The 26,077-nt window shown below is 50.4% G+C and overlaps 1 long non-coding RNA gene across 1 annotated transcript; it reads left to right on the top strand.

The window, feature by feature from the left end:
* The first annotated feature begins 2,673 nt into the window (after positions 1-2,673).
* LOC142478295 (uncharacterized) lies at positions 2,674-22,602 on the top strand. Its single transcript, XR_012793048.1, has 3 exons — positions 2,674-2,782; positions 21,091-21,250; positions 22,468-22,602. It is a non-coding gene; the product is annotated as an uncharacterized LOC142478295 (long non-coding RNA).
* Positions 22,603-26,077: the final 3,475 nt, after the last annotated feature.

Here is a 26,077-nt window from a genome sequence, read left to right on the forward strand (position 1 = left end):
GTTACATTCAGAGTATCACACAGGTAAGGGAGCGAGGAGGCGGCACGGAAAGGTTACATTCAGAGTATCACACAGGTAAGGGAGCGAGGAGGCGGCACGGAAAGGTTACATTCAGAGTATCACACAGGTAAGGGAGCGAGGAGGCGGCACGGAAAGGTTACATTCAGAGTATCGCACAGGTAAGGGAGCGAGGAGGCGGCACGGAAAGGTTACATTCAGAGTATCGCACAGGTAAGGGAGCGAGGAGGCGGCACGGAAAGGTTACATTCAGAGTATCGCACAGGTAAGGGAGCGAGGAGGCGGCACGGAAAGGTTACATTCAGAGTATCACACAGGTAAGGGAGCGAGGAGGCGGCACGGAAAGGTTACATTCAGAGTATCGCAGGTAAGGGAGCGAGGAGGCGGCACGGAAAGGTTACATTCAGAGTATCACACAGGTAAGGGAGCGAGGAGGCGGCACGGAAAGGTTACATTCAGAGTATCACGCAGGTAAGGGAGCGAGGAGGCGGCACGGAAAGGTTACATTCAGAGTATCGCACAGGTAAGGGAGCGAGGAGGCGGCACGGAAAGGTTACATTCAGAGTATCACACAGGTAAGGGAGCGAGGAGGCGGCACGGAAAGGTTACATTCAGAGTATCACACAGGTAAGGGAGCGAGGAGGCGGCACGGAAAGGTTACATTCAGAGTATCACACAGGTAAGGGAGCGAGGAGGCGGCACGGAAAGGTTACATTCAGAGTATCACACAGGTAAGGGAGCGAGGAGGCGGCACGGAAAGGTTACATTCAGAGTATCACACAGGTAAGGGAGCGAGGAGGCGGCACGGAAAGGTTACATTCAGAGTATCGCACAGGTAAGGGAGCGAGGAGGCGGCACGGAAAGGTTACATTCAGAGTATCGCACAGGTAAGGGAGCGAGGAGGCGGCACGGAAAGGTTACATTCAGAGTATCGCACAGGTAAGGGAGCGAGGAGGCGGCACGGAAAGGTTACATTCAGAGTATCACACAGGTAAGGGAGCGAGGAGGCGGCACGGAAAGGTTACATTCAGAGTATCACACAGGTAAGGGAGCGAGGAGGCGGCACGGAAAGGTTACATTCAGAGTATCGCACAGGTAAGGGAGCGAGGAGGCGGCACGGAAAGGTTACATTCAGAGTATCACACAGGTAAGGGAGCGAGGAGGCGGCACGGAAAGGTTACATTCAGAGTATCACACAGGTAAGGGAGCGAGGAGGCGGCACGGAAAGGTTACATTCAGAGTATCACACAGGTAAGGGAGCGAGGAGGCGGCACGGAAAGGTTACATTCAGAGTATCGCACAGGTAAGGGAGCGAGGAGGCGGCACGGAAAGGTTACATTCAGAGTATCACACAGGTAAGGGAGCGAGGAGGCGGCACGGAAAGGTTACATTCAGAGTATCACACAGGTAAGGGAGCGAGGAGGCGGCACGGAAAGGTTACATTCAGAGTATCACACAGGTAAGGGAGCGAGGAGGCGGCACGGAAAGGTTACATTCAGAGTATCGCACAGGTAAGGGAGCGAGGAGGCGGCACGGAAAGGTTACATTCAGAGTATCACACAGGTAAGGGAGCGAGGAGGCGGCACGGAAAGGTTACATTCAGAGTATCACACAGGTAAGGGAGCGAGGAGGCGGCACGGAAAGGTTACATTCAGAGTATCACACAGGTAAGGGAGCGAGGAGGCGGCACGGAAAGGTTACATTCAGAGTATCACACAGGTAAGGGAGCGAGGAGGCGGCACGGAAAGGTTACATTCAGAGTATCACACAGGTAAGGGAGCGAGGAGGCGGCACGGAAAGGTTACATTCAGAGTATCGCACAGGTAAGGGAGCGAGGAGGCGGCACGGAAAGGTTACATTCAGAGTATCACACAGGTAAGGGAGCGAGGAGGCGGCACGGAAAGGTTACATTCAGAGTATCACACAGGTAAGGGAGCGAGGAGGTGGCACGGAAAGGTTACATTCAGAGTATCACACAGGTAAGGGAGCGAAGAGGCGGCACGGAAAGGGAGGATAGAGTATAATACTAGTCCTGCGACCTTGCTACACTCAGAGCTGAAATAGCTATAATATCAGCAGCGGTCGATCAGTGAGCACACAGCAGGAAATAGGGTGATATTTCCGGCACGATAACGGCAGATATATCCAGGCAGCGCGTCTCACATAAGTGACACATTTAAAAGGAAATCTGATAAGTTACTGGGAGTAAATGTAATGCCATTACTTTAAGTGGATCCAATCCGGCCGGCATTAACCTCTGTGTTGCCAGAGAGGCTTGTGAAGCGATATAATAACAGCAAAGCTCTGCGTTCATTGCGCAGTATCATGCTCTGAATACACAGGGGGGGGATACTGTCCAATCCGAATCCTCCGCTCTGCGTAATGCAGCAGAAGAGCGGCTTCACACAAGCCCCCAGACGAGCATCAGTCCCATATCAGAGGCCGGGTATATCCCGGGTATTTATAAGTACATACCCAGACTCCCCATTCTGTGAAACATGGAGCTGCTCAGTGTTTTAGAAGCCACTTTATCTCCCTGTGACTCCGGCACCGCACACGGCAACGACTTTGTGTTTTTTTCCATTGGTTCTGGGTAGGATCCTAAAGACAGAGACCTTGTTATCGTGTTGTAGATATTAATAAACTCCTTATTTCCACAGCAAACAGTATGTGATCTCGTTGCGGTGCAGCTGCCCTATAGATTTTGAGTTCTGCATCACGTGTACTCAGCCAAACCAAGCCTTCCACATCTCGCCGACCTCAGGTACGTGTATGGCACTATCAGAGAGACGGACAGGGTCATTATGCTGGCGCTTCTCACAGGTCTAAGTACTTCAGGAAGAATTCCCCAAGACAAGGCCGCTACTGTCCCATGTTACAGACTTATGCGAAACTCACAATCCACATGAAGCAGTGATCCCTTATCTATTTCTAGCTAATGTGTGCCCGGTGAGCACATTGGGATCTGCGGATACGCGGTGGTATGTGCATCCTAATCCTAGTTACTGCACATTGGGATCTGCGGATACGTGGTGGTATGTGCATCCTAATCCTAGTTACTGCACATTGGGATCTGCGGATACGTGGGGGTATGTGCACCCTAATCCTAGTTACTGCACATTGGGATCTGCGGATACGTGGTGGTATGTGCATCCTAATCCTAGTTACTGCACATTGGGATCTGCGGATACGTGGCGGTATGTACATCCTAATCCTAGTTACTGCACATTGGGATCTGCGGGTACGTGGTGGTATGTGCATCCTAATCCTAGTTACTGCACATTGGGATCTGCGGATACGTGGTGGTATGTGCATCCTAATCCTAGTTACTGCACATTGGGATCTGCGGATACGTGGGGGTATGTGCATCCTAATCCTAGTTACTGCACATTGGGATCTGCGGATACGTGGGGGTATGTGCACCCTAATCCTAGTTACTGCACATTGGGATCTGCGGATACGTGGTGGTATGTACATCCTAATCCTAGTTACTGCACATTGGGATATGCGGATACGTGGTGGTATGTGCATCCTAATCCTAGTTACTGCACATTGGGATCTGCGGATACGTGGGGGTATGTGCACCCTAATCCTAGTTACTGCACATTGGGATCTGCGGATACGTGGTGGTATGTGCATCCTAATCCTAGTTACTGCACATTGGGATCTGCGGATACGTGGTGGTATGTGCATCCTAATCCTAGTTACTGCACATTGGGATCTGCGGGTACGTGGTGGTATGTGCATCCTAATCCTAGTTACTGCACATTGGGATCTGCGGATACGTGGGGGTATGTGCATCCTAATCCTAGTTACTGCACATTGGGATCTGCGGGTACGTGGTGGTATGTGCATCCTAATCCTAGTTACTGCACATTGGGATCTGCGGATACGTGGTGGTATGTGCATCCTAATCCTAGTTACTGCACATTGGGATCTGCGGATACGTGGTGGTATGTGCACCCTAATCCTAGTTACTGCACATTGGGATCTGCGGATACTTGGTGGTATGTGCATCCTAATCCTAGTTACTGCACATTGGGATCTGCGGATACGTGGGGGTATGTGCACCCTAATCCTAGTTACTGCACATTGGGATCTGCGGATACGTGGTGGTATGTGCATCCTAATCCTAGTTACTGCACATTGGGATCTGCGGGTACGTGGTGGTATGTGCATCCTAATCCTAGTTACTGCACATTGGGATCTGCGGATACGTGGTGGTATGTGCATCCTAATCCTAGTTACTGCACATTGGGATCTGCGGGTACGTGGTGGTATGTGCATCCTAATCCTAGTTACTGCACATTGGGATCTGCGGATACGTGGTGGTATGTGCACCCTAATCCTAGTTACTGCACATTGGGATCTGCGGATACGTGGCGGTATGTGCACCCTAATCCTAGTTACTGCACATTGGGATCTGCGGATACGTGGTGGTATGTGCATCCTAATCCTAGTTACTGCACATTGGGATCTGCGGATACGTGGTGGTATGTGCATCCTAATCCTAGTTACTGCACATTGGGATCTGCGGATACGTGGCGGTATGTGCACCCTAATCCTAGTTACTGCACATTGGGATCTGTGGATACGTGGTGGTATGTGCATCCTAATCCTAGTTACTGCACATTGGGATCTGTGGATACGTGGTGGTATGTGCATCCTAATCCTAGTTACTGCACATTGGGATCTGCGGATACGTGGGGGTATGTGCATCCTAATCCTAGTTACTGCACATTGGGATCTGCGGATACGTGGGGGTATGTGCATCCTAATCCTAGTTACTGCACATTGGGATCTGCGGATACGTGTTGGTATGTGCATCCTAATCCTAGTTACTGCACATTGGGATCTGCGGGTACGTGGTGGTATGTGCATCCTAATCCTAGTTACTGCACATTGGGATCTGCGGATACGTGGGGGTATGTGCATCCTAATCCTAGTTACTGCACATTGGGATCTGCGGATACGTGGCGGTATGTGCATCCTAATCCTAGTTACTGCACATTGGGATCTGCGGATACGTGGTGGTATGTGCATCCTAATCCTAGTTACTGCACATTGGGATCTGCGGATACGTGGCGGTATGTGCATCCTAATCCTAGTTACTGCACACTGGGATCTGCGGATACGTGGGGGTATGTGCATCCTAATCCTAGTTACTGCACATTGGGATCTGCGGATACGTGGTGGTATGTGCATCCTAATCCTAGTTACTGCACACTGGGATCTGCGGATACGTGGGGGTATGTGCATCCTAATCCTAGTTACTGCACATTGGGATCTGCGGATACGTGGGGGTATGTGCATCCTAATCCTAGTTACTGCACATTGGGATCTGCGGATACGTGGTGGTATGTGCATCCTAATCCTAGTTACTGCACATTGGGATCTGCGGATACGTGGTGGTATGTGCATCCTAATCCTAGTTACTGCACATTGGGATCTGCGGGTACGTGGTGGTATGTGCATCCTAATCCTAGTTACTGCACATTGGGATCTGCGGATACGTGGCGGTATGTGCATCCTAATCCTAGTTACTGCACATTGGGATCTGCGGATACGTGGTGGTATGTGCATCCTAATCCTAGTTACTGCACATTGGGATCTGCGGGTACGTGGTGGTATGTGCACCCTAATCCTAGTTACTGCACATTGGGATCTGCGGATACGTGGCGGTATGTGCACCCTAATCCTAGTTACTGCACATTGGGATCTGCGGATACGTGGGTGTATGTGCATCCTAATCCTAGTTACTGCACATTGGGATCTGCGGATACGTGGGGGTATGTGCATCCTAATCCTAGTTACTGCACATTGGGATCTGCGGATACGTGGTGGTATGTGCATCCTAATCCTAGTTACTGCACATTGGGATCTGCGGATACGTGGTGGTATGTGCATCCTAATCCTAGTTACTGCACATTGGGATCTGCGGGTACGTGGTGGTATGTGCACCCTAATCCTAGTTACTGCACATTGGGATCTGCGGATACGTGGTGGTATGTGCACCCTAATCCTAGTTACTGCACATTGGGATCTGCGGATACGTGGCGGTATGTGCACCCTAATCCTAGTTACTGCACATTGGGATCTGCGGATACGTGGGTGTATGTGCATCCTAATCCTAGTTACTGCACATTGGGATCTGCGGATACGTGGGGGTATGTGCATCCTAATCCTAGTTACTGCACATTGGGATCTGCGGATACGTGGCGGTATGTGCACCCTAATCCTAGTTACTGCACATTGGGATCTGCGGATACGTGGGTGTATGTGCATCCTAATCCTAGTTACTGCACATTGGGATATGCGGATACGTGGCGGTATGTGCACCCTAATCCTAGTTACTGCACATTGGGATCTGCGGATACGTAGTGGTATGTGCACCCTAATCCTAGTTACTGCACATTGGGATCTGCGGATACGTGGTGGTATGTGCACCCTAATCCTAGTTACTGCACATTGGGATCTGCGGATACGTGGGGGTATGTGCATCCTAATCCTAGTTACTGCACATTGGGATCTGCGGATACGTGGTGGTATGTGCACCCTAATCCTAGTTACTGCACATTGGGATCTGCGGGTACGTGGTGGTATGTGCATCCTAATCCTAGTTACTGCACATTGGGATCTGCGGATAAGTGGTGTTAATTAATTATTATAATTATAAAGCCTGCGACGGCTCAGCTGCTCCTCACTGCTTTGTGCAGACCGCTTGTTATCACGAGATTAGTATCTCTCTGAGTGCCCCGTACATAGTGCGGTGTCTGCCCTGTAGGAGAAGAACGGGGGTAACAGGGGGGTCATGGAGGTTATAGGAGAGAGTGAGCGGTTAGTGACCAGCGAGGTTTTATTATCCCTTATATTGTGAGGCTGTGCTACCTGCACAGAACCCGTGCGCCGCCCCCTTCCCGGCTGCCGTATTACCACGCCCGTCTCGGGGGGTGTTTAGGTTATTATTTTCCGGTAACATTCTTTCCGTCCGTGATTTTATCGCTGTATTGCGTGAGCCGGATGAGCATTTTAAATGCGCCATTCAGATTTTAGCCTTCTTGGTGCTCCTGCAAACCTTGGCAAGAGGGGCAGGAAGCATATGGTATGTTCACATATTCACGTATATAACAATGTAAACAGCACTTTACCAGAATTATAATACAGTCAGTGCAGCAAACATAAAGGGGGACACTCGGAAAGGAGCGCGCAGCCCCCGAGAGCGGGCGATAGGTTTGGAAAAGTTAAGAATAGATCTATTAAGTAAAAGTATGAAACATGTTAATCAGCGCGGACTGCGGCTTTAATGTCGTATTCATTATAAAGGATCAGACGCCCCCCCTCACTCCCAGCCCTCCCCCCCACTCCCAGATCTAGCCCTCCCCCCACTCCCAGCCCCCCCTCACTCCCAGCCCCCCTCACTCCCAGCCCTCCCCCCCACTCCCAGATCTAGCCCTCCCCCACTCCCAGCCCTTCCTCCCACTCCCAGCCCTTCCTCCCACTCCCAGCCCCCCCTCACTCCCAGCCCCCCCTCACTCCCAGCCCCCCCCCCCCACTCCCAGCCCTCCCCCCCACTCCCAGATCTGGCCCTCCCCCCCCACTCCCAGCCCCCCCCCCCACTCCCAGATCTAGCCCTCCCCCACTCCCAGCCCTTCCCCCCACTCCCAGCCCTCCCCCACCACTCCCAGCCCCCCCCACTCCCAGCCCCCCCTCACTCCCAGCCCTCCCCCCCACTCCCAGATCTAGCCCTCCCCCCCACTCCCAGCCCCCCCACTCCCAGATCTAGCCCCCCCCCCACTCCCAGACCCCCCCCACTCCCAGCCCTCCCCCCCACTCCCAGATCTAGCCCTCCCTCCCCCACTCCCAGCCCTCCCCCCCCACTCCCAGCCCCCCCCCCCCACTCCCAGCCCCCCCCCCACTCCCAGCCCCCCCCACTCTGTGTTAGCTGTCCTTAGGCTGATGTTATAGTTATAGTGCTTGCTAAGGCGCGGCAAGTACAGACCTCTTCCCTATGAGGCTGCCCATAGTGCGTGCGACCGCGCTAACGATGCAGAGCGACCGCGCTAACGATGCAGAGCGACCGCGCTAACGATGCAGAGCGACCACGCTAACGATGCAGAGTGAACGGGCTAGTGATGCAGAGCGACCGCACTAGTGATGCAGAGCGACCGGGCTAGTGATGCAGAGCGACCGCACTAGTGATGCAGAGCGACCGGGCTAGTGATGCAGAGCGACCGGGCTAGTGATGCAGAGCGACCGGGCTAGTGATGCAGAGCGACCGCACTAGTGATGGAGAGCGACCGCGCTAGTGATGCAGAGTGAACGGGCTAGTGATGCAGAGCGACCGGGCTAGTGATGCAGAGCGACCGGGCTAGTGATGCAGAGCGACCGCACTAGTGATGCAGAGCGACCGGGCTAGTGATGCAGAGCGACCGGGCTAGTGATGCAGAGCGACCGCACTAGTGATGCAGAGCGACCGCGCTAGTGATGCAGAGCGACCGGGCTAGTGATGCAGAGCGACCGGGCTAGTGATGCAGAGCGACCGCACTAGTGATGGAGAGCGACCGCGCTAGTGATGCAGAGTGAACGGGCTAGTGATGCAGAGCGACCGGGCTAGTGATGCAGAGCGACCGCACTAGTGATGGAGAGCGACCGCGCTAGTGATGCAGAGTGAACGGGCTAGTGATGCAGAGCGACCGGGCTAGTGATGCAGAGCGACCGGGCTAGTGATGCAGAGCGACCGCACTAGTGATGCAGAGCGACCGGGCTAGTGATGCAGAGCGACCGCACTAGTGATGGAGAGCGACCGCGCTAGTGATGCAGAGTGAACGGGCTAGTGATGCAGAGCGACCGCGCTAGTGATGCAGAGCGACCGGGCTAGTGATGCAGAGCGACCGGGCTAGTGATGCAGAGCGACCGCACTAGTGATGGAGAGCGACCGCGCTAGTGATGCAGAGCGACCGGGCTAGTGATGCAGAGCGACCGGGCTAGTGATGCAGAGCGACCGGGCTAGTGATGCAGAGCGACCGCGCTAGTGATGCAGAGTGAACGGGCTAGTGATGCAGAGCGACCGCACTAGTGATGGAGAGCGACCGCGCTAGTGATGCAGAGTGAACGGGCTAGTGATGCAGAGCGACCGCACTAGTGATGCAGAGCGACCGCGCTAGTGATGCAGAGTGAACGGGCTAGTGATGCAGAGCGACCGCACTAGTGATGCAGAGTGAACGGGCTAGTGATACAGAGCGACCGCACTAGTGATGCAGAGCGACCGCACTAGTGATGCAGAGCGACCGCACTAGTGATGCAGAGCGACCGGGCTAGTGATACAGAGCGACCGCACTAGTGATGCAGAGCGACCGCACTAGTGATGCAGAGCGACCGGGCTAGTGATGCAGAGCGACCGCGCTAGTGATGCAGAGCGACCGGGCTAACAATGCAGAGCGACCGGACTAGTGATGCAGAGCGACCGCACTAGTGATGCAGAGCGACCGCACTAGTGATGCAGAGCGACCGCACTAGTGATGCAGAGCGACCGCACTAGTGATGCAGAGCGACCGGGCTAACAATGCAGAGCGACCGGACTAGTGATGCAGAGCGACCGGGCTAGTGATGCAGAGCGACCGCGCTAGTGATGCAGAGCGACCGGGCTAACAATGCAGAGCGACCGGACTAGTGATGCAGAGCGACCGCACTAGTGATGCAGAGCGACCGCACTAGTGATGCAGAGCGACCGCACTAGTGATGCAGAGCGACCGCACTAGTGATGCAGAGCGACCGGGCTAACAATGCAGAGCGACCGGACTAGTGATGCAGAGCGACCGCGCTAACGATGCAGCGCAACCGCGCGTCAGATTTTTTAAAAGACAAAATATTTTTGATCGGTTCAGCCAATGAGGGCGAACAAGCCTGGTGATGCAACTGCCACACCTCCCCAATCGTTGGAAGCTCAGTTCACCCATTGCGCGGGTGAGAGGTGCGTGACGCCATGCGCTGCGTCTCGCGTGCCCACTATAATCTCGGCCTAATAGTCACAGTACCCCCAGTGCCCCTCTTATCAGTAAGATCCCCCCCAGTCTGTCACTTATCTGTCCTTAGTCACAGTATCCCCAGTGCCCCTCTTATCACTGAGATCCCCCCCAGTCTGTCACTTATCTGTCCTTAGTCACAGTACCCCCAGTGCCCCTCTTATCACTAAGATCCCCCCCAGTCTGTCACTATCTGTCCTTAGTCACAGTACCCCCAGTGCCCCTCTTATCACTAAGATCCCCCCCAGTCTGTCACTATCTGTCCTTAGTCACAGTACCCCCAGTGCCCCTCTTATCACTGAGACCCCCCCCAGTCTGTCACTATCTGTCCTTAGTCACAGTACCCCCAGTGCCCCTCTTATCACTAAGATCCCACCCCCCAGTCTGTCACTTATCTGTCCTTAGTCACAGTACCCCCAGTGCCCCTCTTATCACTAAGATCCCCCCCAGTCTGTCACTATCTGTCCTTAGTCACAGTACCCCCAGTGCCCCTCTTATCACTAAGATCCCCCCCCCAGTCTGTCACTATCTGTCCTTAGTCACAGTACCCCCAGTGCCCCTCTTATCACTAAGATCCCACCCCCCAGTCTGTCACTATCTGTCCTTAGTCACAGTACCCCCAGTGCCCCTCTTATCAGTAAGATCCCCCCCCCAGTCTGTCACTATCTGTCCTTAGTCACAGTACCCCCAGTGCCCCTCTTATCACTAAGATCCCCCCCCCCCAGTCTGTCACTATCTGTCCTTAGTCACAGTACCCCCAGTGCCCCTCTTATCACTAAGATCCCCCCCAGTCTGTCACTTATCTGTCCTTAGTCACAGTACCCCCAGTGCCCCTCTTATCACTAAGATCCCCCCCCAGTCTGTCACTATCTGTCCTTAGTCACAGTACCCCCAGTGCCCCTCTTATCACTAAGATCCCCCCCAGTCTGTCACTTATCTGTCCTTAGTCACAGTACCCCCAGTGCCCCTCTTATCACTAAGATCCCCCCCAGTCTGTCACTATCTGTCCTTAGTCACAGTACCCCAGTGCCCCTCTTATCACTGAGATCCCCCCCAGTCTGTCACTATCTGTCCTTAGTCACAGTACCCCCAGTGCCCCTCTTATCACTAAGATCCCCCCCCCCAGTCTGTCACTTATCTGTCCTTAGTCACAGTACCCCCAGTGCCCCTCTTATCACTAAGATCCCCCCCCCAGTCTGTCACTATCTGTCCTTAGTCACAGTACCCCCAGTGCCCCTCTTATCACTAAGATCCCCCCCCCCAGTCTGTCACTTATCTGTCCTTAGTCACAGTACCCCCAGTGCCCCTCTTATCACTAAGATCCCCCCCAGTCTGTCACTTATCTGTCCTTAGTCACAGTACCCCCAGTGCCCCTCTTATCACTAAGATCCCCCCCCAGTCTGTCACTTATCTGTCCTTAGTCACAGTACCCCCAGTGCCCCTCTTATCACTAAGATCCCCCCCCCCAGTCTGTCACTTATCTGTCCTTAGTCACAGTACCCCCAGTGCCCCTCTTATCACTAAGATCCCCCCCCCAGTCTGTCACTATCTGTCCTTAGTCACAGTATCCCCCAGTGCCCCTCTTATCACTAAGATCCCCCCCAGTCTGTCACTATCTGTCCTTAGTCACAGTACCCCAGTGCCCCTCTTATCACTGAGATCCCCCCCAGTCTGTCACTATCTGTCCTTAGTCACAGTATCCCCAGTGCCCCTCTTATCACTAAGAACCCCCCCCCCCAGTCTGTCACTATCTGTCCTTAGTCACAGTGCCCCCAGTGCCCCTCTTATCACTAAGATCCCCCCCCCCAGTCTGTCACTATCTGTCCTTAGTCACAGTACCCCCAGTGCCCCTCTTATCACTAAGAACCCCCCCCCAGTCTGTCACTATCTGTCCTTAGTCACAGTACCCCCAGTGCCCCTCTTATCACTAAGATCCCCCCAGTCTGTCACTATCTGTCCTTAGTCACAGTACCCCCAGTGCCCCTCTTATCACTAAGATCCCCCCAGTCTGTCACTATCTGTCCTTAGTCACAGTACCCCCAGTGCCCCTCTTATCACTAAGATCCCCCCCCCCAGTCTGTCACTATCTGTCCTTAGTCACAGTATCCCCCAGTGCCCCTCTTATCACTAAGATCCCCCCCAGTCTGTCACTATCTGTCCTTAGTCACAGTACCCCCAGTGCCCCTCTTATCACTGAGACCCCCCCCAGTCTGTCACTATCTGTCCTTAGTCACAGTACCCCCAGTGCCCCTCTTATCACTAAGATCCCACCCCCAGTCTGTCACTATCTGTCCTTAGTCACAGTACCACCAGTGCCCCTCTTATCACTAAGATCCCCCCAGTCTGTCACTATCTGTCCTTAGTCACAGTATCCCCAGTGCCCCTCTTATCACTGAGATCCCCCCCCCCCAGTCTGTCACTATCTGTCCTTAGTCACAGTACCCCCAGTGCCCCTCTTATCACTAAGATCCCCCCAGTCTGTCACTATCTGTCCTTAGTCACAGTATCCCCAGTGCCCCTCTTATCACTGAGATCCCCCCCAGTCTGTCACTATCTGTCCTTAGTCACAGTATCCCCAGTGCCCCTCTTATCACTGAGATCCCCCCAGTCTGTCACTATCTGTCCTTAGTCACAGTGCCCCCAGTGCCCCTCTTATCACTGAGCCCCCCCCCAGGTGTGTCACTATCTGTCCTTAGTCACAGTACCCCCAGTGCCCCTCTTATCACTGAGATCCCCCCCAGTCTGTCACTTATCTGTCCTTAGTCACAGTATCCCCCAGTGCCCCTCTTATCACTGAGATCCCCCCCAGTCTGTCACTATCTGTCCTTAGTCACAGTACCCCCCAGTGCCCCTCTTATCACTGAGATCCCCCCCAGTCTGTCACTATCTGTCCTTAGTCACAGTACCCCCAGTGCTCCTCTTATCACTAAGATCCCCCCCAGTCTGTCACTTATCTGTCCTTAGTCACAGTACCCCCAGTGCCCCTCTTATCACTGAGATCCCCCCCCCCCCAGTCTGTCACTATCTGTCCTTAGTCACAGTACCCCCCAGTGCCCCTCTTATCACTGAGATCCCCCCCAGTCTGTCACTATCTGTCCTTAGTCACAGTACCCCCAGTGCCCCTCTTATCACTAAGATCCCCCCCAGTCTGTCACTATCTGTCCTTAGTCACAGTACCCCCAGTGCCCCTCTTATCACTAAGATCCCCCCCCCAGTCTGTCACTTATCTGTCCTTAGTCACAGTACCCCCAGTGCCCCTCTTATCACTAAGATCCCCCCCCAGTCTGTCACTTATCTGTCCTTAGTCACAGTACCCCCAGTGCCCCTCTTATCACTAAGATCCCCCCCAGTCTGTCACTTATCTGTCCTTAGTCACAGTACCCCCAGTGCCCCTCTTATCACTAAGATCCCCCCCAGTCTGTCACTTATCTGTCCTTAGTCACAGTACCCCCAGTGCCCCTCTTATCACTAAGATCCCCCCCCCCAGTCTGTCACTATCTGTCCTTAGTCACAGTACCCCCAGTGCCCCTCTTATCACTAAGATCCCCCCCCAGTCTGTCACTTATCTGTCCTTAGTCACAGTACCCCCAGTGCCCCTCTTATCACTAAGATCCCCCCCAGTCTGTCACTTATCTGTCCTTAGTCACAGTACCCCCAGTGCCCCTCTTATCACTAAGATCCCCCCTGTTTCACTTATCAAGGATACAAGGATAGGGGCATACATTAGAGTGTTAGCAGTATAGTGACAGAGGGAAAGGCGCTTCTTGGCAGTGTTACGGAGGAATAAGCGACCGCTTTTAGCCCGAGTATGAGGGTGAATGGAGGAGGAGAATGAGGAGTTAAACGCCACACGTGGGAAAGCGCTTCGGTGACTGGATGGACGGTGGTTCCATTTAATGTGACGGGGAAAGGGGATGTTGGATCAGTTTTAGGGGAATATGAAAAGCTCCGTTTTAGATATATAAAGTTTGACTTGGTACAGGACCATCCAGAGTGATATGGTCAAGAGGCAAACAGACTTCTGAGTGGATTGAATGTGTTAGGGGTGGATAGATATATTCCATCAGAGAAAGCCTAACGACCCGCTACAGAAGAGAATATTCAGGCACTCAGGATCCTAATCATACTATCTAAATAATGGCATTCAGTATCTCTCCCGGTGACTCATTAATCATGCGTTCTGTGCGTCATTCAGTGCACAAACTCTCCAGGATATGGAGCCACCTAAAAGGCACATTCACAAAATGAAGGTGGAATGATGGCGCTGTCCTGGATACGCAACTTAACATTTAATAGATCTTCTAAAATTAGAACAAAGTATTAAAATGACATTATCCCCAACAAATAAACGTATTAATTAAAAGAATCGGCAAAATATCTTTAAGTGTAAAAAACTGACCCTCTGGACATAGCTCGGACCCTTCATAGATGCTTGACCACCATCATAATAGCATCTCCGTGTCGCACTGAATAGCGGCTCCCTGACAATATACAGGTTACCTCACATGTAAACATAAAGAGGTCGTAACCGCACGTCTGCGGCTCTGGCCTCGTTACAAGGTAACCGCCGGCGTGCTTTGTTTGTGCCGGGGAAGCTCTTTTTGGCTGACTTGTTAATAATGCAAATCCATACATTCTAATACAAGGACCCGCCAAGGGACAGGCGGCAAACATGACAATAATGGTGTTATTCGGGTGTCGCCAGCAAGGATGGAGAACGGACACACTTATTCTTCAGGTTTTCTAACTGCATTCACTTATCCAGCTGTGTGTTTATATTATTTATTTATTTATAAAATATTTTACCAGGAAGTAATACAGTGAGAGTTACCGCTCGTTTTCAAGTATGTCCTGGGCACAGAGTAAGACAAATAATACATGGTTACAAATACAGTTACATAAATGAGCAGGGTATACATTATATACAAGACATTGCATGCACAGTTAAAGAAAATGTATATTATGAGCGTATGAAACAGTTACAGACCAGGTTAAAGTGTGAGACAGCCTTAGATTTGAAAGAACTTAAACTGGTGGTGGATGTGAGAGTCTCTGGTAGGTTGTTCCAGTTTTGGGGTGCACGGTAAGAGAAGGAGGAACGTCCGGATACTTTGTTGAGCCTTAGGACCATGAATAGTCTTTTGGAGTCTGATCTCAGGTGATAGGTGCTGCATGTGGTAGGGATGAGGAGCTTGTTCAGGTAGCTGGGTAGCTTGCCCATGAAGAATTTAAAGGCAAGACAGGAAAGGTGAACTTTGCGCCTAGACTCTAGTGTTGACCAATCTAGTTCTTTGAGCATTTCGCAGTGATGTGTGCTGTAGTTGCATTAGAGGACTGTAACAGGGACTAATCCCTGTTCAGTAATGTGCCTTTAATCTAGCAGTGTGGTGGTTAACTTCTGGTAGTTAATTACTAAACACCACCTGCCTGATTGAGATGGCTTACAAAAGCCTGTCTGTTCAAACAGGAAGTAAGAACTCTTTAGCTGACACCTGAGCTGAACTTAGAGACACTTGTCTTGAGCTCTGCCAAAGAGATAGCAGAGCGGCTTTCAAGACACAGGGAAAACTTCTAAACCTGTATGCTGACCAACCCTGGAGACAAGGGAGCTGAAGCAGGGACAGTGAGAAGATTTTCCCTCCAAGAACCAGATAAGACTTTTATTCTTAAGAGACTGCTTATATCTGCTTATTTTCATGCTATATGTTTTGGGGCTGCGAGGACTGCTTAACTAATAGGAGATGTGAACTAATTGCATAGGATTTCACTAGAAATACTCCCAAGTGAATGGAAGCTTTGTTCCCCCCCCCCCCCCCCCCCTGTGTTTGGATAATTTCCTGATGGAAAGGAGCAGGCACAATAAAGCCTTATTATAATTTCACATTATAAAGCCTCCTAAGTGTGTACCTCTGTGAACGTCCGTCCACAAGGACAAAACGACAAATTGAATTGTAGAGGGTGTCAAGTTTGCTAAGGTGGGTTTGAGGAGCCGAGCCATATACTATGTCTCCATAGTCAATGATTGGCATTAGCATCTGCTGTGCGATACGCTCTCTGACCAGGAGACTTAGGGAGGATTTGTTCCTGTAAAGTACCCCTAGTTTGGCATAGGTCTTGGTTGTCAGGGTATCAATGTGCATCCCGAATGTTACGTGGGAGTCAAACCATAAGCCCAGGTATTTAAAACTAGTGACAGGTGTTAGGGTGGTGTTAGCGTTGGTTCTGATCAGGAGCTCAGTCACTGGAAGCTTTACAAATTTAGTCTTGGTCCCAAATACCATTGTTACAGTCTTGTCAGTGTTTAAAAACAGTTTGTTTTGGGAAATCCAGTTTTCGAGTCTCAAAAAGTAAGACTGAAGTATGTGTTGAAGGTCAGAGAGGCTATGACTGTGTGCATGTAGGATTGTGTCATCTGCATACATGTGTATTGAGGCTTCCTTACAAGCTGTGGGAAGATCATTAATGAACACTGAGAAGAGTAGGGGCCCCAGAACAGAGCCTTGCGGGACACCACAGGTGATATCCAGGGGGTTGGAGTTAGAGCCTGAAATGGACACATTTTGGGATCTTCCTGATAGGTAGGACTGAAACCAGTTTAAAGCATGTTTCCCTATTCCAGAGCTTTGGAGTTTGTTAAGCAGGATAGCATGATCGACTGTGTCAAAAAGCCTTTGCAAAATCTAGGAATACTGCACCAGTGAGTTGTCCCCGTTCCATTCCACACTGGATTTCATTGCAAACTTTTAGCAGGGTAGTTACGGTGGAGTGTTTGGGGCGAAAGCCAGATTGGAATTGGCTAGGGAAATTTGTCTTGGTGTAGAAATCGCTTAATTGGGAGTGGACACATTTTTCCATGACTTTGGATAGAATTGGGAGAAGTGAGATTGGCCTGTAGTTTGAGACAGTGTTTTTGTCCCCACTTTTGAAGATTGGGACAACTCTGGCAGTTTTTCAGGTCTTGGGGATATGGCCTGCAGACAGGATAGAGTTGACTATGGCCGCAATTGGTTTGGCAATGGCTGGGGCACCAAGTCGTAGGAACCTAGATTGTAGTAAGTCGGGTCCACATTGGCTGCTTAGTTTTAGTTTGAGTAGCGCTTGTATAATCTCCTCTTCAGATACTGGGCCAAATTGAAAATTGTGGGCAGTGTTGGGAGGGGGTGGGACTGTAGGGATACTCCCAGGATGAGATTCATGTTTGGGGTTTGTGCTGCGTTTCGCTAATAAGTTAGTGGCACACCCCACAAAGTAATCATTGAATGCATTTGCAATGTCAGTGGGGTTTGTCAGAGTAATATCCCCCTTAGTGATATTACTTGGTTGTTGATGGTTAGGAGGCTGGAATATATTGTTGATAACCTTCCAGAAGTTAGCTGGGTTTGATGTGTTCTGGAGGAGATTGTCAGAGTAATATTGGGCTTTTGCATACCTTGTTTGCCTTGTGCACAAGTTCCGCAGGCATCTGTAGTGATTGAGATCCTTGGTAGTGCCAGTTACTTTGTAGCTTTTCCACAAGGCATCCCTGAACTGGTAGAGTGCTATAAGGTCAGGTGTAACCCATGGAAGGTGGGCCCCCCGTACCCTTATTTTGCATAGTGGAGCATGGGTATCGCAGAGTTTTAAGAACTCGGATTGGAAATAGTCGAGCGCAGAATCAGGGTCGGGAATTAAATCGATTCTGTGCCATGGGCAGTTGGTAAGGTCATCCAGAAACTGTTGTGGGTTAAAGTTTTTAAATGTTCTAGTGAGGAGAACTTTAGGGCTTGAATGGGGCGGTTTAATTTTCCTTACACAGTACACTATTGCATGGTTACTGAAAATATCAGGAAGGATGCCAAAGGATTGGATTCTGCTGGGGTTTGAGGAGAGAATCCTGTCTAGCAAGGAATGGTTATGCGATTTCAGGTTTATCCGTGTGGGTTGGGAAATGAGTTGCGATAGGTTAAGTGACTTGAGTTGTATCTGGATTTTGTGGTTTTTAGGGTCAAGCCAATTGAAGTTGAAATCCCCAAGAACTAGCAGCTCACTCTTCTCATTCAGAGAGGGTGATATATTCCTTCTGGGTGATAAAGCAATAAATGAATGATAGAATATTATTACAAACCAGACATTCGCAAAGTGTGGAATAAAGTCATCAAAATATAAACTGATAATGAGACACATAACGGCAGATTATTCTATTATATATCACACAACTGGTGATAGTTGTTGAGAATTATTGCTTAATGAGAAATAAATTAACCAGTTTAATCCTGTATGTTCGTTTCTGACACAAACAACTTGCAACTTCTAATATCATATTACACACTTAATGACAAAGAGTAATCTAATTATAATGTGCTAGTCATATATCATATGAACATCTGAATATGAATATACTATTTTCATCACACTATAAAGTCCTTAGTTTAATAAGATAAATATATATTAATCTATAAATCAGTAGAAAGTTGTGTTCTCACATCAGGCCTCTCTGCCAGCTAACACGTTTAATAGTCGTCAAGCTCTGCAGCACTTTTGCAGTTACGGCCTCCAGCATTGCATGGGTTAATTGCGATCCTTTGCTGATGATACTAAATTGTGTAAGGTAACAGAATCAGAGCAGGATATAATTTCTCTTCAGAAGGACTTGGAGAGACTGGAAACGTGGGCAGGTAAATGGCAGATGAGGTTTAATACAGATAAATGTAAGGTTATGCATTTGGGATGCAAGAATAAACAGGTGACTTACAAATTAAATGGAGATATATTGGGGGAATCCTGGATGGAGAAGGATTTAGGAGTGCTTGCAGACAGCAGGCTTAGCAATAGTGCCCAAAGTCAGGCAGAAGCTGCAAAGGCAAACAAGATCTTATCTTGCATTAAATGAGCAATGGATTAGACCTCAGTTGATTAAAATCTGCCTTTCTAAAGTTTAAGGTCTTTGTTGAACCCAAGTAATCTGTTTTTTGATAATTTATTTAAAATGAGACCATGTTATGATCACTGTTACCCAAATGTTCCAGGACTTGAATATTTGTTATTACTTCTACATTGTTTGATATGACCAAATCCAGAACTGCCCCTCTCCTGGTTGGTTCCTCAATTATTTGGGTCATATAATTGTCTTTAAACACCCCCAAAAACCTGTTTCCTTTTGTTGTGATGCTAATATTATTGCCCCAGTCTATATCTGGATAATTAAAATCCCCCATTATGCAAACATGACCCAGTTTTGATGCCTTCTCCATTTGCAAATGTATTTTAGCTTCCTCAATCTCACAGATATTTGGTGGTTTATAGCATATTCCCACAAACATTTTCTTTATACTTTTACCTCCACTGCTAATTTCTATCCACAAAGTCTCTACATTTTCATCATTCCCTTCATAGACATCATCCCTTATAATAGGTTTTAGATCCGGTTTAACATATAAACATACTCCACCTCCTCTTCTATTTGTTCGATCCTTCCAAAAAAGAGAATAACCCTCAAAATTAACTGTCCAGTCATGAGTTTCATCCCACCATGTTTCAGTAATGCCTATGATATCATACTGCTCCCTTGCAGCTATTAATTCAAGCTCCCCCATTTTATCTGTCAGGCTTCTTGCATTAGCAAGCATGCATTTAAGTTTTTTTTCAGCCTGAACTATTATCTTATCTGCTCCTTCCTTTCTGTGCCCATTTGGTTTAGTCTTTAGAAGTTTTCTAGTATTATCTGTATTTACTATGGGTGTCTCACTGCTTGTCAAACTTGCACTTGCCCCCATTCTACCTCCATACCACCTTGTATCCTCATCTATTCCATTTAGTTCATTATCTGTTTCATTCCCCTCCCCCTCCATCCTAGTTTAAAATCTCCCCCAACCTTTTTAGCATTCTCCCCCATAGCACAGAAGATCCCTCTTCATTGAGGTGCAATCCGTCCCTAGAATATAGATGGCACCTCTCAGAAAAGGAGTCCCATGCTCTAAAAACCCAAACCCCTCCTTCCTGCACCACTTTCTTAGCCATGCATTAACCTCCCTAATCTCTGACTGTCTCCCCACAGTAGTGCATGGCACTGGTAGTATTTCAAAAAATACTACCTTGGAGGTCCTTGCCTTAAGCTTTTGGCCTAGATCCCTGTAATCATTTCTTAGGACCCTCCATCTTTCTCTAACTTTGTCATTGATGCCAACGTGTACCAAGACCGCCGGGTCAATCCCAGCCCCCCCAACAATCTGTCTACCCGATCCGCAATGTGCCGAACCCGAGCACCCGGGAGACAACAAACTGTTCGGTTCATGCGGTCACGGCAACAGATTGCCCTATCTACCTTCCTAATAATGGAGTCCCCTACCACCACAATCTTTCTTTGTATCTGAGCTGGAGGAACTATTCCCCTGGCTGCTAGAGGAATTAGTCTCCCCCAGCCTTGCCATTTCTGCCCCGACACTCTCAATATCTTCACTCAATATGGCAAATCTATTGGGATGTGTCAGCTCAGAAACAACCTGCCTCTCCCTATTGCCCCTGCTTCCCCTTCTAACTGGCACCCAGCTACCTACCTGCTCCTCACTAACAGCGCCACCATCTGCACCACTAGTCAAAGCAAGGGCCTGCTCAGTGAGCTCTAAACCCCTTTCAAGATTGCCAATATCCCTCAATATTGCAAGTTGCCTCTTCAGATCAGCAATCTCTGATTCTAAAGAGACCCCCCGCTCACACCTCTCACAGCGGTATGCTCCTTGAAACAGCTGCTCCAAATGCACATACACGTGGCAAGATGAGCATTGAGTGGCATTTTCAATCCTGCTCATTCTAGCAACTATGAAGTTTATAAGTACTAACAGTAAACTGTACTTCAATATACTATACCCAGTTTAACCGATTCCTTGTTCAAACTGCTTCTGGTTCTAACTGCACACACTTTAAACAACCAGCACTTCAAATCAACCACACAGATCAGTCAGTACACACACGATGGACGTATGTCTTTTCAACCTCATCTACTATGTAACTATGTGATTACAGTAGAAAAAGTTGGTCTGTGCAAACTTGTCCTTCTTTCCTCCTTGTCACGCAGGCTTAATCCCAGCCAGCGATGTGGTGGCTGTGAGTGTGAGATACACACCGAGTCAGTACGGGACGGCCCAGATGAGGATGCAGTTACTGATCTCCGAGTTTAATGCCAAACCTTATTCCTGTGTATTTACTGGGACATGCTTCCCGCACCTGGACGGGAGGTACGTATGAGCAGCTGCTCTTTTAGTTATCAGGGATTCCTTATAAGATAACCGTGCCCTTTGCAACTTACAGGGTCATATATCCCTTTTTTATCTGTACAGTATAAAACTTGCAGTCTTGCTATTTCATATTTAGTGATCATTATGAAGCTACAGTTGAAATCCGCAGGATTTGTGGACCTTTAGCTGTCTGGTCGCATTAAATACCACGGGACACAAGCCACGTATCTGTGTAGTATTGCACTTTTCTAATAAGGCTACAAAGTGGTGTGGAAGCCGCAGCTGTTTCATGACGGTTAAACCCCACAGAAAGCAGTGAGATGACTTTGTCTGCATCCGGTAATATGTCCCGTTCTGCAGCCAGAGACAGAAGTACGGGTGTGAGCTGGCTGAGCCCGCTCCATATCCCCACATTCATGTGCATAGCACAGGGGGGACAACTCCAATCATCAAGGGCCACCAACAGGGCAGGTTTTCAGGATATTCCTGCTTCAGCACAGAGGATGCAGTCGAACACTGAGCCACTGATTGAGCCACCTGTGCTGAAGCAGGGATATGCTTGAGGACTGAAGTTGGTCACCCCTGACTTAGCACAATACAGAAGGATCAATGAGACCATGCGAGTTCTGTCCGTCTCCCTGCTGCGCAGCCGCAGCACTCCCTGCTGCGCAGCCGCAGCACTCCCTGCTGCGCAGCCGCAGCACTCCCTGCTGCGCAGCCTCGTGTGAGTGACGGGAATGGCCTGAGATGTATGGGAGCAGAGCTTGTAATGAGCCCTGAGGCCGTTCCCTGGACGAGGCGTAGTGATGAACGTGGAGCGAACGACGGGCTATGTTTGTTTTGGGGGAGATCGTGTCTGCTCCCCTCCGTCACTGGTGTGTAACAGACAGATTCGGATGTGCAATGTTCTCACTAATGAGTGCACAATTTGGGGCCGTGTGGAAGGGGATCGGAGGGAAAGGGATGGGAAAAGCTTGAACTACTTGCTCCCAAACCATGACTTAATTTCCATGAGCTCCTCCATGGCCGCAAGCTGCCAGTTTGTGTTAGAACAAGGTACCCGGGATGGTTTTTTAGAGTCACCGGGGCAGATAATTGTGCGTCCGAGGTCACCGCACGTACGTCATTCACTATCCTACCTCACCTGCGTCTGACTCCATCAGTTCAACAGCGTGTTTGTAGCAAATTCCTTTTTTAACCAATTTTCTACATAACAGAAAAGAAAACTTTGAGAAAGTGACAATCCCGCTCAGCACGAGGTGGGGAGTCTCCAGAAAAGCCGAGCTGCAGATATCCCGCAAGAAGAAGCATTTACAGACACTGCAGCATAATGCGTCTGCCGCAGTAACAGTAAGGGATCCTACGCAGCATAACGCGCCTGCCGCAGTAACAGTAAGGGATCCTACGCAGCATAACGCGCCTGCAGCAGTAAGAGTAAGGGATCCTACGCAGCATAACGCGCCTGCAGCAGTAACAGTAAGGGTTCCTACGCAGCATAACGCGCCTGCAGCAGTAACAGTAAGGGATCCTACGCAGCATAACGCGCCTGCAGCAGTAACAGTAAGGGATCCTACGCAGCATAACGCGCCTGCAGCAGTAACAGTAAGGGATCCTACACAGCGTAATGCGTCTGCCGCAGTAACAGTAAGGGTTCCTACGCAGCATAACGCGCCTGCAGCAGTAACAGTAAGGGATCCTACGCAGCATAACGCGCCTGCAGCAGTAACAGTAAGGGATCCTACGCAGCATAGCGCGCCTGCAGCAGTAACAGTAAGGGATCCTACGCAGCATAACGCGCCTGCAGCAGTAACAGTAAGGGTTCCTACGCAGCATAACGCACCTGCAGCAGTAACAGTAAGGGTTCCTACGCAGCATAACGCGTCTGCAGCAGTAACAGTAAGGGATCCTACGCAGCATAACGCGCCTGCAGCAGTAACAGTAAGGGATCCTACGCAGCATAACGCGCCTGCAGCAGTAACAGTAAGGGTTCCTACGCAGCATAACGCGCCTGCAGCAGTAACAGTAAGGGTTCCTACGCAGCATAACGCGTCTGCAGCAGTAACAGTAAGGGTTCCTACGCAGCATAACGCGCCTGCAGCAGTAACAGTAAGGGTTCCTACGCAGCATAACGCGCCTGCAGCAGTAACAGTAAGGGATCCTACGCAGCATAACGCGCCTGCAGCAGTAACAGTAAGGGATCCTACGCAGCATAACGCGCCTGCAGCAGTAACAGTAAGGGTTCCTACGCAGCATAACGCGCCTGCAGCAGTAACAGTAAGGGTTCCTACGCAGCATAACGCGCCTGCAGCAGTAACAGTAAGGGTTCCTACGCAGCATAACGCGCCTGCAGCAGTAACAGTAAGGGTTCCTACGCAGCATAACGCGCCTGCAGCAGTAACAGTAAGGGTTCCTACGCAGCATAACGCGCCTGCAGCAGTAACAGTAAGGGATCCTACGCAGCATAACGCGCCTGCAGCAGTAACAGTAAGGGACCCTACGCAGCATAACGCGCCTGCAGCAGTAACAGTAAGGTTTCCTACGCAGCATAACGCGCCTGCAGCAGTAACAGTAAGGGATCCTACGCAGCATAACGCGCCTGCAGCAGTAACAGTAAGGGATCCTACGCAGCATAACGCGCCTGCAGCAGTAACAGTAAGGGATCCTACGCAGCATAACGCGTCTGCAGCAGTAACAGTAAGGGATCCTACGCAGCATAACGCGCCTGCAGCAGTAACAGTAAGGGTTCCTACGCAGCATAACGCGCCTGCAGCAGTAACAGTAAGGGATCCTACGCAGCATAACGCGCCTGCAGCAGTAACAGTAAGGGTTCCTACGCAGCATAACGCGCCTGCAGCAGTAACAGTAAGGGATCCTACGCAGCATAACGCGCCTGCAGCAGTAACAGTAAGGGATCCTACGCAGCATAACGCGCCTGCAGCAGTAACAGTAAGGGATCCTACGCAGCATAACGCGTCTGCAGCAGTAACAGTAAGGGATCCTACGCAGCATAACGCGCCTGCAGCAGTAACAGTAAGGGTTCCTACGCAGCATAACGCGTCTGCAGCAGTAACAGTAAGGGTTCCTTCGCAGCATAGCGCACCTGCAGCAGTAACAGTAAGGGTTCCTACGCAGCATAACGCGCCTGCAGCAGTAACAGTAAGGGATCCTACGCAGCATAACGCGCCTGCAGCAGTAACAGTAAGGGATCCTACGCAGCATAACGCGCCTGCAGCAGTAACAGTAAGTGTTCCTACGCAGCATAACGCGTCTGCAGCAGTAACAGTAAGGGTTCCTACGCAGCATAACGCGCCTGCAGCAGTAACAGTAAGGGTTCCTACGCAGCATAACGCGCCTGCAGCAGTAACAGTAAGGGATCCTACGCAGCATAACGCGCCTGCAGCAGTAACAGTAAGGGTTCCTACGCAGCATAACGCGCCTGCAGCAGTAACAGTAAGGGTTCCTACGCAGCATAACGCGCCTGCAGCAGTAACAGTAAGGGTTCCTACGCAGCATAACGCGCCTGCAGCAGTAACAGTAAGGGATCCTACGCAGCATAGCGCGCCTGCAGCAGTAACAGTAAGGGATCCTACGCAGCATAACGCGCCTGCAGCAGTAACAGTAAGGGATCCTACGCAGCATAACGCGCCTGCAGCAGTAACAGTAAGGGATCCTACGCAGCATAACGCGCCTGCAGCAGTAACAGTAAGGGATCCTACGCAGCATAACGCGCCTGCAGCAGTAACAGTAAGGGATCCTACGCAGCATAACGCGCCTGCAGCAGTAACAGTAAGTGTTCCTACGCAGCATAACGCGTCTGCAGCAGTAACAGTAAGGGTTCCTACGCAGCATAACGCGCCTGCAGCAGTAACAGTAAGGGTTCCTACGCAGCATAACGCGCCTGCAGCAGTAACAGTAAGGGATCCTACGCAGCATAACGCGCCTGCAGCAGTAACAGTAAGGGATCCTACGCAGCATAACGCGCCTGCAGCAGTAACAGTAAGTGTTCCTACGCAGCATAACGCGTCTGCAGCAGTAACAGTAAGGGTTCCTACGCAGCATAACGCGCCTGCAGCAGTAACAGTAAGGGATCCTACGCAGCATAACGCGCCTGCAGCAGTAACAGTAAGGGTTCCTACGCAGCATAACGCGCCTGCAGCAGTAACAGTAAGGGATCCTACGCAGCATAACGCGTCTGCAGCAGTAACAGTAAGGGATCCTACGCAGCATAACGCGCCTGCAGCAGTAACAGTAAGGGATCCTACGCAGCATAACGCGCCTGCAGCAGTAACAGTAAGGGATCCTACGCAGCATAACGCGCCTGCAGCAGTAACAGTAAGTGTTCCTACGCAGCATAACGCGTCTGCAGCAGTAACAGTAAGGGTTCCTACGCAGCATAACGCGCCTGCAGCAGTAACAGTAAGGGTTCCTACGCAGCATAACGCGCCTGCAGCAGTAACAGTAAGGGATCCTACGCAGCATAACGCGCCTGCAGCAGTAACAGTAAGGGTTCCTACGCAGCATAACGCGCCTGCAGCAGTAACAGTAAGGGTTCCTACGCAGCATAACGCGCCTGCAGCAGTAACAGTAAGGGATCCTACGCAGCATAACGCGCCTGCAGCAGTAACAGTAAGGGATCCTACGCAGCATAACGCGCCTGCAGCAGTAACAGTAAGGGATCCTACGCAGCATAACGCGCCTGCAGCAGTAACAGTAAGGGATCCTACGCAGCATAGCGCGCCTGCAGCAGTAACCGTAAGGGATCCTACGCAGCATAACGCGCCTGCAGCAGTAACAGTAAGGGATCCTACGCAGCATAACGCGCCTGCA

This window comes from Ascaphus truei, unplaced genomic scaffold (assembly GCF_040206685.1).
Source record: "Ascaphus truei isolate aAscTru1 unplaced genomic scaffold, aAscTru1.hap1 HAP1_SCAFFOLD_2360, whole genome shotgun sequence".
In the NCBI taxonomy this organism is placed as follows: domain Eukaryota; kingdom Metazoa; phylum Chordata; class Amphibia; order Anura; family Ascaphidae; genus Ascaphus; species Ascaphus truei.